At 43.9% G+C, this 12,800-nt stretch overlaps 1 protein-coding gene across 1 annotated transcript in view; it reads right to left on the bottom strand.

Moving 5' to 3' along the window:
• SLC11A2 (solute carrier family 11 member 2) overlaps positions 1–10,214 on the bottom strand; it is a 35,174-nt gene extending 24,960 nt beyond the window's left edge. Inside the window, exon 1 of the mRNA XM_007179358.3 lies at positions 10,104–10,214. The gene's annotated coding sequence lies outside the window, so the exon portion shown is untranslated. The remainder of the gene's footprint in view (positions 1–10,103) is intronic.
• Positions 10,215–12,800: the final 2,586 nt, after the last annotated feature.

The following is a 12,800-nucleotide window of genomic DNA, read 5'->3' as shown; positions in this document are numbered from 1 at the left end:
AATTACAGAATTAAGACCTGAAGGGGGTTTTAGGTTTCATCTATCTTCTGGAATGTAAAACATACCACCACTTGCTAATTTGGAAAACATAATCTTTCATGTCTATAGTCACCAGTATCAAGTATCTTGTTATAATGAACAATAGTAACGTCCTTCCTATCAGAGTTTGAGCCACCAGATGGTTTCGCCAACAGATCCCAAAACTACTGACTAAATCCAACCCCTCTTTCAGCCAGTTACAACAGCACCTCACCTAAATGGGATTTACACATCCGACCACTCAGTAGCAGTGCCACTTGGATTCCAATCACAGCACAGCTCCTAGGCCCCACTCAGAGCCTTTTTACTTTTATTTTATATATAATTCTAAGAAGCCAGGATAACACACAATAAACTAGAAACCACAAATCAGATCTGGGACTATGGCTGTTACAGGGAAAGTCTTGGGCTATTTGATATGAGGCAACTTCCTTATACTTCAATCAGCTCTGAGAATATTATTATGAAGAATATTACTGGGAGGACTTCCCTGGTGGTCCAATGGTTAAGACTCCACGCTCCCAACGCAGGGGGCCTGGGTTCGATCCCTGGTCAGGGAACTAGATCTCGCACGCCGCAACTAGAAAACCCCACATGCTGCAATGAAGATCCCGCGTGCTGCAACTAAGACCCGGTGTACCCAAATAAATAAATAATTTTAAAAATATATATATATTATTGGGAATTCCCTGGTGGTCCAGTGGTTAGGACTCCGTGCTTTCACTGCCAAGGGTGCAGATTCGATCCCTGGTCACGGAACTAAGATCCCACAAGCCACACAGAGCACCACCATGCCCCCCGCCCCCGCCAAAAAAGAGAATATTATTATTGGGAGTTCTCTGGTGGCCTAGTGGTTAGGATTCTAGGCTTTCACTGCTGTGGCCCGGGTTCAACCCCTGGTTGAGGAACTGAGATCCTGTAAGCTGCACATTGCAACCAATAAATAGATTAATTAATTAATTAAAATAGGAAGAAGTGCAAAAAAGCATTAACAGTGGTTTTTTTTATAAGAATATTAACATTATATTATTATTAAGAATAACTGAAGTTTCTAATTGCAGCCCTACTCACGAAGAACTGATTCAATTAGATTACTTTTGTAGTGATGACTGATATCCTGTTTCAGAAGGCACAGAAGTGTTTAACACATGTGAGTAAGATTCCTATCCAAAACAGGCCTTTAAAACTTATATTTAAAAAGCAGGACTTCCCTGGTGGCACAGTGGTTAAGAATCCACCTGCCAATGCAGGGGACACGGGTTCGAGCCCTGGTCTGGGAAGATCCCACGTGCCGCAGAGCTACTGAGCCCGCGTGCCACAACTACTGAAGCCCGTGCGCCTAGAGCCCGTGCTCCACAACAAGAGAAGCCACCGCAATGAGAAGCCTGCACACTGCAATGAATTGTAGCCCCCGCTCGCCACAACTAGAGAACGCCCGCGTGCAGCAATGAAGACCCAACACAGCCAAAAATAAATAAATAAATAAATTTATTTAAACAAACAAACAAACAATTGAGATAGTAGTGTTTTTCCCCAAGTCTGAAATGTGAAAAGGTGTTAAATAATTTTAAACAGAAATATCTCAAGATAAAATTTTTAATAATTACTATTAGTATTTTAAGTGATTACTCCCATAATTACTTACAGAGCCGATAAAATACAAGAAGTCTGGTCTTCTCTGTGAAATCTCAGAAATATATTATTCCAAGAGAGAAAATGATTCTAGATTCCAACATTTTTTTTTTTTTGGCAGCACCTCTCGGCTTGCCGGATCTTAGTTCCCTGACCAGTGATCAAACCAGGGCCCCGGCACTGAAAGCACCGAGTCCTAACCACTGGGCCGCCAGGGAATTCCCTAGATTCCAACTTTCTCATCAAAACATTGAGTCAACAAACTATGAACTCCACTGTTTATAGTGTCTAGAGAACATAACTAACTAGGGCAGGGAATAGAGGGTCAGTATGCTTGGTGTGCTGCACAGTATTTAAGTCTCCATGAAAATTTAACAACCATATGGAAGCAGTAAGTTAACAGTAAGACAGTTCTGCTCTCTAGGACCACACCACCAGGTCATTTCAGTCATTTAATTACGTTAAGAAAAAGATCAGGCTGCCCCGGTGGAGCAGTGGTTAAGAATCCACCTGCCAGTGCAGGGGACACGGGTTCGAGCCCTGGTCCGGGAAGATCCCACATGCCTCGGAGCACCTAAGCCTGTGCGCCACCACTACTGAGCCTGAGCTCTAGAGCCCGCGAGACACAACTACTGAGCTTGAGTGTCACAACTACTGAAGCCCGCGCGCCTAGAGCTTGTGCTCTGCAACAGGAGGAGCCACCGCAATGAGAAGCCCGCGCACAGCAACGAAGAGTAGCCCCCGCTCGCCGCAACTAGAGAAAGCCCACACGCAGCAACAAAGACCCAATGCAGCCAAAAATAAATAAAGAAAAAGAAAAAGAAAATTAAAAAAAAAAGAAAAAGATCAAGTGGAGATACAAGCAACAAGAATCAACCCAGCAGTACTCTGATAACTATGATTAACACTGCTTTGATATTCTAGCTCATCCCCAACCACTGTCACCTTTTCTTAAAGCCAGTAAGTTTCCTCCTCTCAACAGCAATCGACAGCAGGAAAAAAATGGCACTCATGGTTCAATGTAATAACTGTTTTATCCGATTCCTTATCAAAAGTTGTAAGACTGTTTTACAAGAATGCTAATTACATTTTGTCTAAATGTCAAAAGCCTACATATCCTTTGACGCAGCAATTCCATTTCTAAGAATGCATACTAAAGAAACAGTCCCACAGGAAGTATGTGCAAGAATATTTCCCACAGCACTGTTTGTAGTGTAAAAAGACTGAAACAACCTAGTACATTTATAGGATGGAATACCATAAATAAGGCAGATCTCTATGGATTAATAGGAAACAATCTCCAGATATACTGTGAAGTTAAAAACCCAGTTTATAGAACAGCATGCTATCATTTACGTAGCAAAAAAAGAGAGAGAGAGAGAGAGAATACACACATACATGTACAGACGATATCCAAAGGACATGCCAAAAACTGGTATTGCCGTCCCTAAGAGGAAGCAGTGGGGGAGAACAAAAGAGGTCAGGCAAAAGGAAGACCTCTCACTGAATATACACTGTATACAGTTTTGCACTTAAAAATTTTTTTTTTACCATGTACCTGTATTGTTTATTTTTTTAAAACGTAAAGGTCACATAGGTTTACTCGGTTTCTCAATGAACACCTCAGGGACGTTCAGTTTCTCAATGAACACTTAAGGGACGTATCAGTTCTCTCTGATAAAGCTTCACAATGGACAATCAGAGATCTGAAGCCCTCTGGCTAGCAGGCATATATGGCCTCAAGCTTAACTTACTACTACTTTGACTTGGTGCGCAAACAACCAAGCTCTGAAATTGTGATTTGGAAGTTTCACCTGAATGCAAGGAATCAGAAAAATTCTCCTCAGGAAAGTGTTTCCTGACTCCCTAATTTGGGTTAAACGGCCCTCTTTCATGTTCCCCCAAGGCACCTGCTGCTTACTACTATCATATCACCTTATCCTGAAAGCATTTATTCCCTAGTAATATTCTTGCAACTCGTCTTTAAGTTTGAAATTATATTAAAATAAAAAATTATACCCCCCCAAACACATACTAGCTATAATAAATTCCGAACATTTAATTAATAATAATTCCATGTGTTCTCTTAGCATTTACAAGAAGTCTGGAAGAACAATTTGGATAGCCCAAATCAGTTTTTAAAATTGCCACCAAGAAAGTATGAAATACTGAGTATTAAAGTACATATAGGGCTTCCCTGGTGGCGCAGTGGTTGAGAATCTGCCTGCCAATGCAGGGACACAGGTTCGAGCCCTGGTCTGGGAAGATCCCACATTCCGCGGAGCAACTAGGCCCGTGAGCCACAATTGCTGAGCCTGCGTGTCTGGGGCCTGTGCTCTGCAATGAGAGGCCGCGATAGTGAGAGGCCCGCGCACTGCGATGAAGAGTGGCCCCTACTTGCCACAACTAGAGAAAGCCCTCGCGCAGAAACGAAGATCCAACACAGCCATAAATAAATAAATAAATAAATAAATAAATTTTTTTTAAAAGTACATATATAACTTCAACTTAAACATTTTCCCCCTATGGTTAAAAAGAAGTTTAAATTTAAATTAATTTTTTTCTTATAAAATTCTCCTATAGAGAGCAAAGGCACCCCAAACCATTTCACTGATTTTAGAGCTGTGTTCACTGTTGCAAAGGTCTCCCTAAAATTAATTTTAAGTTTTGGAGAGGAATGTCTTTGAACAGTCCTCTAATTCCTCTCCCCTTTTTTCCTCCCCCCACCTTGTATAAATAAAATCAGAGACAACATTAAGTAGGAAAAGAAGTTTCATAAAGGCAACTAGAAAAGTGTGCATGGAATCAATTGATTAGATAAATGGGAACAGGAATGTTTAAAGTTGACTGCCAAAGCCATCTCTTCTGCCTCTTGATGTTTCCTCAGCCAACGTTCAGTGCCAGCAACATGCTGGTGACAAAGTGGAAACTGCCAGATGTACAGGCTTTAAAAAGTGATACCCAAGTTGTTCATTAGAGAATAAAAAGGAGTTGTGATAAAAAAAGAATTCCATTTGTTTTGAAGAAAATGTAAAGATTTCCAGATTCTTCTAAAATTCCCTTTTCTCTAAAGGTCTACTTTTAAGGCTAAAGCACTTGATATTCCTACTAAATCATGACTGTTAATCTAACATCTATACTGTGCAAGATGTTCTTCATGAAGGTGAACTCCTGCCCCTGATGACTGGGAGTCAACAAAACTGAAATATTCAGTGGTTCAAACAGATCTAACTGATGTCTGAACCCTACGTATTTTAATAAGGAATATTACTAGCCATTTTTTAAAATGAGAAATTATTACTTCCTCTGTTTTTCCATTCCAGGTCAATAAAGAAGCACCAATTTCCACGTCTTTCCATCAGGATATACATCTAATTAATTCCAAAACTCAATTTGCCCCCATTGGGGATGATGGGAGAGAAACAGCTTAGAAAAGCCATGTGAATTTCTAAATTATAATTGAGGATGTGAAGTTTGGAATTATTTTTTCAATTTGGATAAAAAATAATCCTATTTTTCTCTCATTAAAATGAATTTGATATAAAATGACAAAATGAAAAAAAGTTGGAGACAGATTACATCTACTTCCTGACATAAGAACAAAGCGAAAAGCCCCTCTGGTGTTAGTTTAAGAAAAAGGCCTGGAAACTCTAATCCTCTTACCTAAGTGAGTAATATTTCGGTAAGCTGAAAGTCACACAAGCACACCCAGTTTATAAAGTACAAACAGTGCTGCTATTGTACAATGTGCTTAACACGCATCAGATCCCCTCTCTCTCTCTGGCACAATGGCCACTGAGACAGACTGTTCATGTTACTGACTTTGTATTCCATAGTAATAATCTCAAAATTGTAGACATCTCCCTTAGTCTACCAGAGAACTACAATTTCAGCTCAGCATCAAGTTTGCTACTTCGACCTGAGTTAGACTTTTGAAAATCTGTTTGATGGTTGAAAGGAAAACCTGACATGGAGAACATCTAATGATAAAGAAAGAAGAGAAAGAAAAAATCTTAAGCAGCAAGAAGAGGAGAGAGGGGGTAAGATAAGGGGAGGAAGAGTACAGTTGATAATAAAACCGGCTGCCTGGGTGTCAAAGACGATAACAGTGGGGAGAAACGTGGCCAGGCTGTCAAGAAGTACTGAACTTTTAGACAACAATATCACCCATCAACCAGAAAGTTCAGAATTAGAAGGGCCCAATTAATACCTGTTAAATAGAGCTCTTCACTTTCTCTGCTCAGAGCTCTGAGGCTTAGCCAGCTTCAAATCTCCTTGACTGCTCACACGTCAGGGTCACTAATATCTTACTTCCAGAAACTATAGCTTGGTCTTTGTTCCTCCCAACTCTCACAGTGTGAGGCTTCCCCCGATTTCCTCCCAACCCGAAGTTTACAGCACTGCATTTCCCTTTGGCGGCCCAACCTGGCCTCCTGGCCTGACACATCTACTCTGGAACACAACTCCAAGCTCTGTGAAAATTTCAAAGACATCTTTACAATGAAGTAAGAAAGTCTATTAAATCAGTCTATACCCACTTCTTGCCTCAGAAAAAAAGTGTTTTGCCCTTATACTTGCTTAAGTAGCTGTTCTGGCAAATGCGAAGAAAGACTATCATTAGAGTACATTCAACTTATTTATTCCAATGACAGATACTGGCCCCCCAATGCAGACTGACCTTAACAATTTTAAGTACATATCTTCCTCAATGTTTCTTTGCTTAAAGCAAAGAAAAACTGTCTGTAAAGACAGACAATACATATAAGATTCTCCAGCCTCATACATGTCTCCTTCTGCTCTTTGGAACCCGCTACAATTTCAATAGTTAACTTGTAGCCTCCTTTCGTTACCTAGGAATTTTAAATGTTTTTTTTTTAACGCATTGTTTACTTTGTTTATTTATTTATTTATTTATTTTTGGCTGTGTTGGGTCTTCATATCTGTGCGAGGGCTTTCTCTAGTTGCGGCAAGCGGGGGCCACTCTTCATCGCGGTGCGTGGGCCTCTCACTATCGCGGCCTCTCTTGTTGCGGAGCACAGGCTCCAGACGCGCAGGCTCAGTAATTGTGGCTCACGGGCCCAGTTGCTCAGTGACATGTGGGATCTTCCCAGACCAGGGCTCGAACCAGTGTCCCCTGCATTGGCAGGCAGATTCTCAACCACTGCGCCACCAGGGAAGCCCTACCTAGGACTTTTAATAGACACTTGATTGTTAGTGATAAATGGGACCAAAACAAACAAAAAAAACCCACACAAGATGACCTACTAGCAATAAGAACAAAGACAAACCTGAGAACTCTAATTTCCTAATTTAAGTCTTTACTGGGAACTGGTCCTTACACTAAAATATGTAAGTTACTCGGACCTTAAATTAAAAGTGGAAGACTTCCCTGGTGGTGCAGTGGTTGGGAATCTGCCTGCCAATGCAGGAGACACAGGTTCAAGCCCTGGTCTGGGAAGATCCCACATGCCTCGGAGCACCTAAGCCCGTGCACCACTACTGAGCCTGAGCTCTAGAGCCGCGAGACACAACTACTGAGCCCACGTGCCACAACTACTGAAGCCCGCGCACCTAGAGCCCATGCTCTGCAACAAGAGAAGCCACCGCAATGATAAGCCTGCGCACCACAACGAAGAGTAGCCCCCGCTCACCACAACTAGAGAAAGCCCGCGCGTAGCAACGAAGACCCAACGTAGCCATAAATAAATTAATTAATTTTTTAAAAAGTGGAAGAGGAATTAGACAATATATTTTTATCATCCCTGGCCAACTGCTTTATATTCCATTCTGATGTTATTATAGCTCATAATACATATTTGTTGTTTTGTTATATCCATATTCCTGATGATACCTGGAGGGCTTGTCTTTGTGTCTCCAGGAGCCAATAAATGTTAATTGTTAAATACATGTCTGTTAAATTATCAAAAGAATAAATGGCATCGGATGGGTGAGACAACAAGGATCTAGGACTTCTAACTCCTTATATTCGGTACAGTCAAATGCTCCCTGCCTTCTTTTCCAAAATATTTTATTAAAACCAGAGAGACTCACATGATAAAGATGACAATATTAAGGCAAAAGGCTTCCCTTTCTGCCTCAAATACTCAACTCTTTAAAGGTGTCACTCCCTGTCCTTATTAAAGCACAGAGGTTTCACAAAGACACTGTCCTCCACTCTCACCAAGCCAACATCCAACTTTCAATCCTATACAAGTACTAAACTGTCTTACTCCAAAGCTAAATAACTAAACTTACGCTATGTGTACTTCAGTCAAACTAGGCCAGCAGACTGTGCGGTAAGCGATGTTCTTTTTAGTAAACTCAAAGTTTCTCATTTTGTGATTAGTTCCCAGTAATGCTACCTATATAAACAGCAGCTTTCCTGGAAAGGGAGAACTGGAAGACAAAAAAGTCTTCCATTAAAGCCTTCCAGACAGTACCAAGAGAATCTGAGAGGGACTTTTAAGCTCACAGAAAGGGCATAAGTACGGCAGCAGACATACACAGTAAGGAAACAGGGAATAAAGATGTCTTTGATTCCACAGCACCCACCCAAGCTCTTAGCACTAAAAGTCAAATAGAAAAGATGCTGCTTTGTATCAATAGATATGACTCTCTAACCTCTAACCTTTACTTCACTGAGTCAAAACTGAACCAAAGCTGCTTAGGAGCTCTGTGGAGTATTCCAAGGGGTCACCGCTGATTTCCTAATAGTAGAGTAAGATTAGATTTGTGTCAAGCTTCCCCATTCACTAACAGAAATGCTGCCAGGCTGTCCAGAAATTCCCCGCCCAAGTCCCAGCCATCCCGGAAACATGAGAAACCAAGAATGCTGCAATCATGGCCTTTTTGGTATTGGGTCCAAAAAAAACTGTGTCTAGGCCAAGACTGTAAATGAAATATCATCCAATGAAAAACTAAACAGTCAAAGAAGTTTTCATTTACCCAACACAGCTATCACAGACAGACCCAGTACTGTACAGAGGAAGTTTCCAACCTTATTTAATGATAAAATAAACACCCAGCAGAAAACCTTTAGTCACACGTAATTATACTATAGCCTCAGATCATGAATGATGTGGATAGAAAACAGGCCTAAGGGTTCATTGGCAATAGGCTTACAGGATTTTGAACAAGGATAAGTAATAAGGTCAGAATTCTTTTAGTGTGGAATCTTTTAGGGGAAAGAAGGCACTTGTAGGTAATAATAAAACTCCTACATGCCAGGAATTGTCCTAAGCACTTTAAGGGTATTAACACATTTAATACTCACCACCAACTCTTTAAGATTGATATTATCAATCCCCATTTTAAACATGTGGAAACAAAAGAACAAAGAGGCTAAGCACCTTGCTCAAAGGTTTACAGAGCCAAGAAGTGCTGCAAACTAGTCGGGGTTCAGATTCCACTGGAGTCAAGGTAGAAACACAGTGTCCCCTGGTTTCACCAATACTCACTAGAATTATGACCTCTGGAAACCCGTCTCCTCTTGCCTCCCCTTCCATATAATTTTTGCTTTTGCATTTCACTTTAAAGAGATGTCACATTCCCTTAACTTCATAACGCTCCTTTGAAAGCAGTGGACGATACGAGAATATCTTCACTTTACACAGGAAAATCCAAGCCCAGGTTCCTCAACTTCTCCCCCAATGATGCTCTTTGAAATAATCTGATATATGAAGGGAATTTGGGGAAACCAAGTGAAAAGGAACCCAAAGGCGTAATAACATCAAAAAAATTAGCATAGCTTTAAAAGCAGGGACATATGAAACCAAACAGATGGAGAGCAGCCACCCCACTCACATACCGTGTGCAATAATGCCCCCTACAAAGGTACCTGGAGCCTGGAGGCTGCACAAACAGCCCTAAAACCAATCTACACACAAGTACTCAGCGGCCTGCCCAGGCCCCTCACACGAAGGCGCTCCCTGGATGTCGGCTGCAGTAAAATGAATTCTTTTGTTGAAGTGGGGCGAAGGGAGGCCCAGGGAGCGGACGGGGCGCCAGGTCTCCGCAGATAAGAAGGCGGCCGCGGGGACCTTGCCCCGTGGCCGTCGGCCTCTTCCGCGGCGTGAAACGGGGTCAGCGCACCGTCGATCACGGGTCCCGGCCCCGCGGCTGGTCCGGCCGGGGGTTCGGCCATTTCTCTTAGGCCGCGGAGGGAAAGGGGTGAGGCCGCTGCAACCTCTGGCGTTTCCTTCCCGCCCCCCGCTCCCGGCGCCCTCCTCTCGGTCTTCCTTCGAATAATGCGGCTCCATCTGGACCCCGCGCCCAGGCCCTCACAGCCCGTGCCGCCCTTCGCCGCCCCGCTCGGCGCCCCGCATGCCCCATACTGGCCCCGGCGCCAGCTCCCAGGCCAGCCCTCCATCCGGGGAGCCCGGGGAAAGCCGGGCGCCCGCGTGACCTCTGACCTGCCCTGCGCCCCACCTTACCGTCTCCGCAACCACCTGACAGTCTGTCCACGCGCCAGACGCTCCATACCCCTGGAGCCAGCGCCACGCCAGCCTACCCCCTACACGTCCCGCGATTGGCCGACAGGACCGCAGCTGCACCTTCCTATTGGCTGGGTCCTCCGTATTCCCCTTGGCTGCCGGCGAGCAAGGCGGGCCGACGGCAAATTCCGGGGCTCCGCCCACCCCAGGTCAGGCTGGAGGCGGGGCCACGCGGCCGGGGCGGGAGCTGTCTCCTGCAGAGCTAGTGCTCGCGCTGGTCCAACCCACAGTGTGAGTTGGAGTCTCCCACCCCGCTGGCAACCTGCAGACACGTAAGTTTCCTGATGTAGTTCGCCGCGGCCTCATGTTAGGTCCTGGAAATCAAGATCATTTCTTCTGAGACGCGGCTCTGTGAGAGATACAGCTCCATCCTACAAAGTATAGCCACCTGGCAGGACCATTTCCTCTCGCCCCCAGAGCCACATCATAGTATCTGCTGCCCCACCAAGAGCACCCCACACCTGGGAGGAACCGCGAAACATCAGCTAGTGCAGCCATTTCGGCTGCATCAGTTGCCCCATTCCCAAGCTTCGGTAATGAATTGTTTTCCGCTCTCCTACGCAGCTGCCTCGCTTCGTCCCCCAAACTTTATTCTCCATCTACCCAAAAGTAGTCCCACTCCATCCGCAGTTTCAATCTCACATCCCAGAGTCTTTCTCTGAAGATGATGACCAGACTTGTGGTGCTTTAGAGGGGAGAAAATAGTCTGACTAACCACCCTAATTTTCTACAGTGTCGTTTAGAGCTACCAGAAACATTCTTAGACACCCCTCTCCCCGCGCCCCCCATCGCCCCCATAAGTGCTTTCATTAAAGGTAACCAAGCTTATCTAGCCAAGTCATAGGCCTAGAGAGGAAAAGCATAAACCCCTCCAACATCTTTCTTCCTGTAAAAACTGCTAGGAGAAAATTTTATTAGTTGGTAGAAGAGTCCAAGAGAAGAGGAAAGGAGAGTCAACTGCAAAAAGGAAAATCCAAATAAAGTACAAAGTAAAAACAAATTCAAGGACCCAAAAAAACTGGGCTGAGCATTATCAGTTATCTGGTACAGGCTGGTTTCCATACAGAATTTCTCCTAGAGAGAAAAGAAAATGCACAAATTAGTCCTGAGAATCTCTCTACAGCACATATGGGGAGTTTCAGAAAGGCTTGATGAAGTCCCTCCAGACCAGAACCTTTCCTTTGGGTACTTATACTGAAACTAGAAAATAAAATGGCTGGAGCCATCCTTCTCTCATTCCAGGTCTGCTCAGGTGGGCAACTTCCCTGGGCTGTTGCATACTTACTTGCTGGCTACTTACTTAGCTCAATGTGTGGAGCTGCCTCCTTCTTAAGCTGTTTCTTCATTGTGCAGGCTGGGTTTGACTTTTCCCAGTGCCGGCTCCTGTCTCCTGCCTCTATATATGCAGACAAATGTGCCTCCCCTTGGTTAGATAAGGGCCCTTTAGGCTGCTCTGGGCAGCACATTGTTAAAGACACCGCATGGAATTTCAAGAAGCAAACCACACCCTTCAAAACATAATCAAATTTCATCTTTGACCTGCCATGAAAAGGGAAGCATCATATACCTGCCACTCCTGGGTACTGATGAACAATGAATTGCATTTGAAAACTTTTATTCTAAGATTTCATCTCTGTCTCATTTCACAGGAGCTAGAGGCAGGCCTGTGTGTGCCAGTGGTTGAAAGGGGTGGAGAAAAAGGAATTGCTTTCCTTCAGGACGCCACCCCCCTTGGAGGGAAGCTGGTTTGGGCACTTGAACCAGGGCTGCATGTGCACTAGGACTCTGCTCCCCTGAGACGTAAGCTGAAACCAATTAACCCCAAGCCTGACAGTCCACAGATATTTTCCACATAGGTATGTGCAGCACCAATGCAATTATAGGCAGTCTCAGTATGGGTGAAAATGTCACCCAGTCCATCCCTTGGGATCGGAAGGACCCGCTGGCATCAGCCTGGTCAATCAGTGAGCCACAGGTGGACAACAAAGCCGCACAAACCCAGGACTCTGTTCCTGATGTCAAAGGGAAAAAGAAAAAACACCTGAGACTGACAAAAAAAAAAAAAAAAAAAAATCCGGAGCAAGCCAGGATTTCTCAATCTAGGAAGAGAGGAGCTGGGGAAAAAAAAGGGGGGGCGGGGGGGGGCGTGGAATTTGCCTCAGACAAATATAGTTTAGTACGCCAGCTGGAGGCAAAGCTGGAAAGGAGAGGTATTGGAGTGGGGTGAGGAGAATGGGTGGGATACTGGAAGGAAGACCTTGCTGGCTTCAGGAAGTTTTCTGGTAGTTTTAAGGAAAATCTGCTTAAAAAACATACGCAATAAATGTGACAGAAAAAATTACGTTAGAATGGAAAAGAAAGAAAAGCAGCAATCAATTCATATCCATCTTCTAGCAAGAGGCTCTAGTGCCTACACAGAACAGCCATAGAGTCAGTAGAAGGAACTGTGGATCTTCTGTCCTCGACCCAAGATGAAGATCTCTTCATTCAAGGACTAAAAGTCATCTCATTACAACTTGACCTATCTCTTTGTCCTTGTTCTACAGCAGACAAGTTCCCTAAGGCAAAACTGCCTTAGATTGGGGCTCAATTTGTCCCCCTTCATGGGAAAGTAGAAGAAAAAAAAGAATATGAAAT

This window comes from Balaenoptera acutorostrata, chromosome 11, assembly GCF_949987535.1.
Source record: "Balaenoptera acutorostrata chromosome 11, mBalAcu1.1, whole genome shotgun sequence".
Classification (NCBI taxonomy): Eukaryota; Metazoa; Chordata; class Mammalia; order Artiodactyla; family Balaenopteridae; genus Balaenoptera; species Balaenoptera acutorostrata.
The sequence above is the reverse complement of the archived record's forward strand: the minus strand, read 5'-3'. Positions and strand labels throughout refer to the sequence as shown.